Source organism: Zonotrichia albicollis, chromosome W (assembly GCF_047830755.1).
Source record: "Zonotrichia albicollis isolate bZonAlb1 chromosome W, bZonAlb1.hap1, whole genome shotgun sequence".
Lineage (NCBI taxonomy): Eukaryota > Metazoa > Chordata > Aves > Passeriformes > Passerellidae > Zonotrichia > Zonotrichia albicollis.
In genome coordinates this window covers 10,790,630-10,795,417 of record NC_133859.1, presented here as the reverse complement: position 1 = coordinate 10,795,417, position 4,788 = coordinate 10,790,630, and the positions used below count along the sequence as shown (strand labels likewise).

At 47.5% G+C, this 4,788-nt stretch overlaps 1 long non-coding RNA gene across 1 annotated transcript; it reads right to left on the bottom strand.

The window, feature by feature from the left end:
* Window positions 1-1,683: 1,683 nt before the first annotated feature.
* On the bottom strand, window positions 1,684-4,325 carry LOC141726797 (uncharacterized). The gene is made up of 3 exons (XR_012577786.1): window positions 4,093-4,325; window positions 2,525-2,629; window positions 1,684-1,718 (listed from the first exon to the last, which is right to left on the bottom strand). It is a non-coding gene; the product is annotated as an uncharacterized LOC141726797 (long non-coding RNA).
* Window positions 4,326-4,788: the final 463 nt, after the last annotated feature.

Here is a 4,788-nt window from a genome sequence, read left to right as displayed (position 1 = left end):
AAGGAGTCTGGTGCTTAGCTGGCAGAAACTAGCTGTGTCTAGCGCAGAGCAGACCCTGGCCTCTTCTCACAGAGGCCATGCCTGCAGGCAGAACCTGGAGTGCTGTGTCCAGTTCTGGTCCCCAGAATTCAACTAAAAAATGCAGACAGATGGGAGAAGGTCCCAAGGAGGGTAACAAAGATGATCAAAAGGCTAGAGAATATGAGGAAAGGCTGTAAGAGTTGGGTCTTTTCTCCCTTAGAAAAGACATGGCTCAGGAGGGATATCATGACAGTATTCCAGCTCTCAAGTCAGCTAAAAAGACAGAGGCTCTCTTCATGAGGAGCAACATAGAGGAGACTCAACCGGAGGGTCTTCCTTATTCCTTTTTATCCACACCCTTCCATCCCCCCACCAAGCCTCAACATAGACAATTCTTTAGTTCATTTTAGTTTTAGATGGATTGATTTTAGAGTTTAGTTTGCTTTTTCTCTGAGTGCTTTAACCATCTGGTAAGTAGTAGAGTAAACCTTGACAAAGAACTTTGTGACACTTTCACTTTTATATTAAACGCGCTTTTGTCAATACCTTTGCTGGCGATTCTTTAAGCGACCTAAAACACTCATTCTCAACAAGTTGGTTTAGTCGGCAGGATGGCAAGCAATAGCACTGACTACTTACAGAAGCAGCGAATAAGTCCAAGTCCTAAGTTTTCAGATAACTGCACTTGGGAAAACTGGCACAATTGGAAAGCTGTGGAGGAACATCTAAAATCAGTGAGAGGCCACATGAAGACTAGCAAAGACAAAGGAATTATTTTCAAAATGTTAGGAACATGGCTAGGCTCAGGAGGAGCCTCAGCAGAGTATTCCAGTACTTAAAGGGAAGCTACAGAGGATGGAGATTGTCTTCACACAGAGCCACATGGAAAAGATAAGGAACAATGGGCAGAGGTTGCACCAGTCCCTATTGCTGAAGGTTTTCAAGATACTATTGGAAAGAGTGCTGGATAATCTCATCTAGAATTCCTTATAACAAAAGGCTGAACCAGATGATCTTCTGAGGTCCCTTCAAACCTGGGCTGCTCTAGGATCCTATGATTCTCCAGTGAAATGCAGTTTCATAACCCTTGGCTCTCTCCAGTTTGAAGGAAATTTTTTGCAACGTAGAATGAAAGGTAAAACATACTCCCAAAACCGCCAAAAAGCTAAGACTGCTACCTACCAGACCAGGAGACTGCTAAGTGCTTCCAGGGACACATGCACTTCAAATGAACAGGCAAACCACTATCAATGGAATGCTGTTATCTGGCTGAAACATTTCACATACTTGCATTCCAGGGAGACACCGTCTAAACTTGCAGAACTACTTCCCCTCAGTAAGACGCGCAAGACGGAGGTGATATCCCCATGACAAATCTTTATTGTGCAACTGCTGCTCAAAGCTTTTATTACCTTCCACAGACACATGGCACAAAGAATTAAACATCGACAGCGGCTAGATTGACGGGCAAGAGACGAAATCCATTCTGTGGCAATTTGTACATGTGCAGCAACTCCTGCGGTGCCAAAATCTTAGCCAGGAGGCCAGCCCAACTGACGGCCACCCAGAACAGGTAGATGTATGCGATAGACAGACTGCCCACCCTCGGGCCCTTCATCCACAACCATCCGGAATCCATTGGTCAGGCCCAGGTGAGCAACACACATCTCGCCAACAATCATTACATGCTCAAGAAGCTGGAGAAGGAAGTACAAACTCATAAATAAGTAAAAAAAAAAAAAAAAAAAGGAACACACAAATAGGGGAGAGGGCAGGAAGGAAAGGAGTGAGCAGAGAATCACCCAGAGAAAGCAGCTAGCCAATTCCTAGCAATTCAACCATTGCACTTCAAGTTAATGTTCGTCCAACTGCCTGCAACCGATGCTTTCCAAGCAAAGCTACAAAGACCAATTATGCACGCTATAGGGGGAAAAAAGAGCTAGGCAATTTTTTTCAAGACAGACAGCAACAAGCTACAAAGCAGCCACACAAGCTGACTTTGTCTCCGGGTTAAAGCCCCCGTTGTCTCTTCAGGCAACATAACCGATCCTGGTGGAAAATAAACTTTAGGCTGCCTTTTGCGTGGGTTTACAAAGTCTTTCAACATGGCTTTCATAGCTAAAAGAAAAACGTCCAACACCTGTCTACCAACTTTGGCATTCCTTGCCCCTGACCTGACAAAAACCCCAAGCGCTCTTCTGCTCGTCAGAGGTTCTACTACTCTTACTCTAAACCCCGACAATAGGCACCAGACTGCGCTCCAAAACAACACTGCATTTTGCACCAGAACTACATACCCAGGGACCAGCACTGCTTGATAGCACTGCTTTTAGTCAAAAAGCTCAACTCCATTACAAGCTAGAGGCAAAAGATTATAGCGCCACAAAACCACAAGGAGACTACTGTGTCCTATGAAGAGGGAAAGGGGAGATGAGAAAGTCTAGATAATGAGGAACTAACTAAAGGTACAGTTTAGCATACAGAAAGCTCCCACAATACTTACAGATTTACCAGAGTCTTCTGCTTCAGACAACCCGATAACTGGCTCCTTAGGCATGACTAGGAAAAGCATCCCAGCATGGAGTGAAAGATCATGGAACATGAGTCACTGGAGGAAGAGTAAACAGTTGAAACATAACCGGTTTCAGAGAAAGGTAACAGCTTAAGCAAATCAACCTGTCCCACTGAACTCCTACAGAAGCAGATTACCAGATACCCCAAACACAAGTTCGAACACTGATTTTTCTTGTGTGATAGTAATGATTTCTATACCCAAAATACAATATATTTACAGAGGCTGTTCCAGAAGTGGGATTCAGCATGCAAGATGATGGAGGCAAGAGATGAGCCACTATTTTTTATTAGTAACTTCCAGTATGTTTTATTCCTAAGACGTTTTTCTATTGGATATGGCTCATGCAGAGGCAGGAGACAAATAACTGAATCAGCAAAGAGTTTGGTGAAGTGGAAGAACAGCGGCCATTTATTTCCCACAGGACAGGGACCTCAAGTATCGAACACACGCATTATGACAGGAAGCCTGCAAGTGCATAGGACAAGTCTGTCTTCTATTACTGCATGCAAACTCTGCCTTTAAAAGCAGAAGGCATCCCTAACTGCTAACCTTCAGCATTTTAATAACTAAATTATATTAGATACTAACTTAAAGTTAACATTGTGCATTGTGTAGGGAACGGCTGCATTGTCGTCCCCCGTCCCCTCCCCCTCGTCTAAGCAGCTCACTCTCGTTCCCAGCACCAGCACCCGTGACCATTGCAAACATGCTGTTATCACGGTCCCACTAACCCCCAGAAACAAATCTGGGAAGCTTTCGAAGCCTGCAGGATGACCCGTTTCTCAATTGTTTTTTAAAAAGGAAAAAACCAGAAAAACCTGCTATTCTTGCCTAGTCCAATTTCGGGTTCAAAACCAAAGCTCAGGACAGCAGAGCTGTAAAACTCTTTTGATGCTATTACGAAGCACATCGAGACCTGCATTTTTCCTATGCAAACCCCTCATTACGGTCATTACTCAGACATTCACTGGTTCACACACACACACGGAATCCCCAAGGAGACTGACTGAGCGTGCCTAAAATAAACTTTCAAAACTATCATCCTATACGAGGTAGCAAACTTTGCACGACTTGCAGTGCCAAAGGGACATCATGCGGCAAACGTCTGCGGCTGACACCAAGTGCGCTACCGTCGGACGTCCTTCTCTACGCGCGCACACGACACGGTGGGGGTGGGATACGAGGCAAGCGGGGACAACACCAGCAACCCAGTACGCTCGCGGCAGCCGGAGGGGTGGGGGTGCGGCTCAGAACAAGCTTAGGGGATGGTGCAGTAGAGAGCGCCACAACCCAGAGAGGCCCCGTCCGTTCCCCGTCCCTGCACCCACCCACAGCAGCAGCGCCGCTGCCCACTCTGCTGCACTCCTAGGCACCGCACACCGGGTCCTCGCCTCAGGGAGAGGGAGGAAGGGGAAGGGAAGAAGAACCGCGCACAGAGCAAAAGCCACCGCTACCTCCTCCTCCTCGTCGCTGAAAATACTGGGGAAGTGCTTTACCGATGATCTTTAGGAAGACAATAATGGCGCCACCAGACCAGACAATCCAGCACGCCGACACTCTCGTCAGAGAAAGACAACGCCCAGTGCCGTCCCCGCACTTCCTCTACTCGGACAGGCCCTCCGCGGCTCCCATTGGACCGACAGCTCGCCGCCGGCCGATCCTGCTTTTCGATTCGCTGTCTCGTCTGTCGTTTTCGCTTGTCTCCGCCCCCTTGGCGGGTCCGCCCTCGTCGAGCTGGTGCTGACCGGGGCTCAGGGAGCTTGCGTGCCCTCGGGGCGCGGAGGGATCCGACCTTGGCGAGTCCGCGGAGGGATATGCTCCGTATAGTGCTGCGACCCTGAAGGCGGGCTACGAGGTCGCAAAAGAGGCTGTAGTACCTATAAGTACTGTTTCTTGTTTTTTGTTACCCTATCGAGTCCACCCCAAAGGTGCCTGTGCCTTTTTGTTGCTGCTCCCTCCAGTTAAATGACTGCTTTGCCCAGGGCAGGGCAGGCCTGGCCTAACTTCTCAGGACATTTCGAAAACCCAACAGAAGTTACTCTACATTTTTTGCTGCAAGCCCCACTTCCATTGCAGACATTTCTGTAGTGCACAACTCCTGGAAGCAAATAATATACAAAGCGTGCATTCAGCACTACTGGCTCGAGGGCTCAAAATCAGATGTATGCTAAGCTGTCTTTAAGAAAAATAGG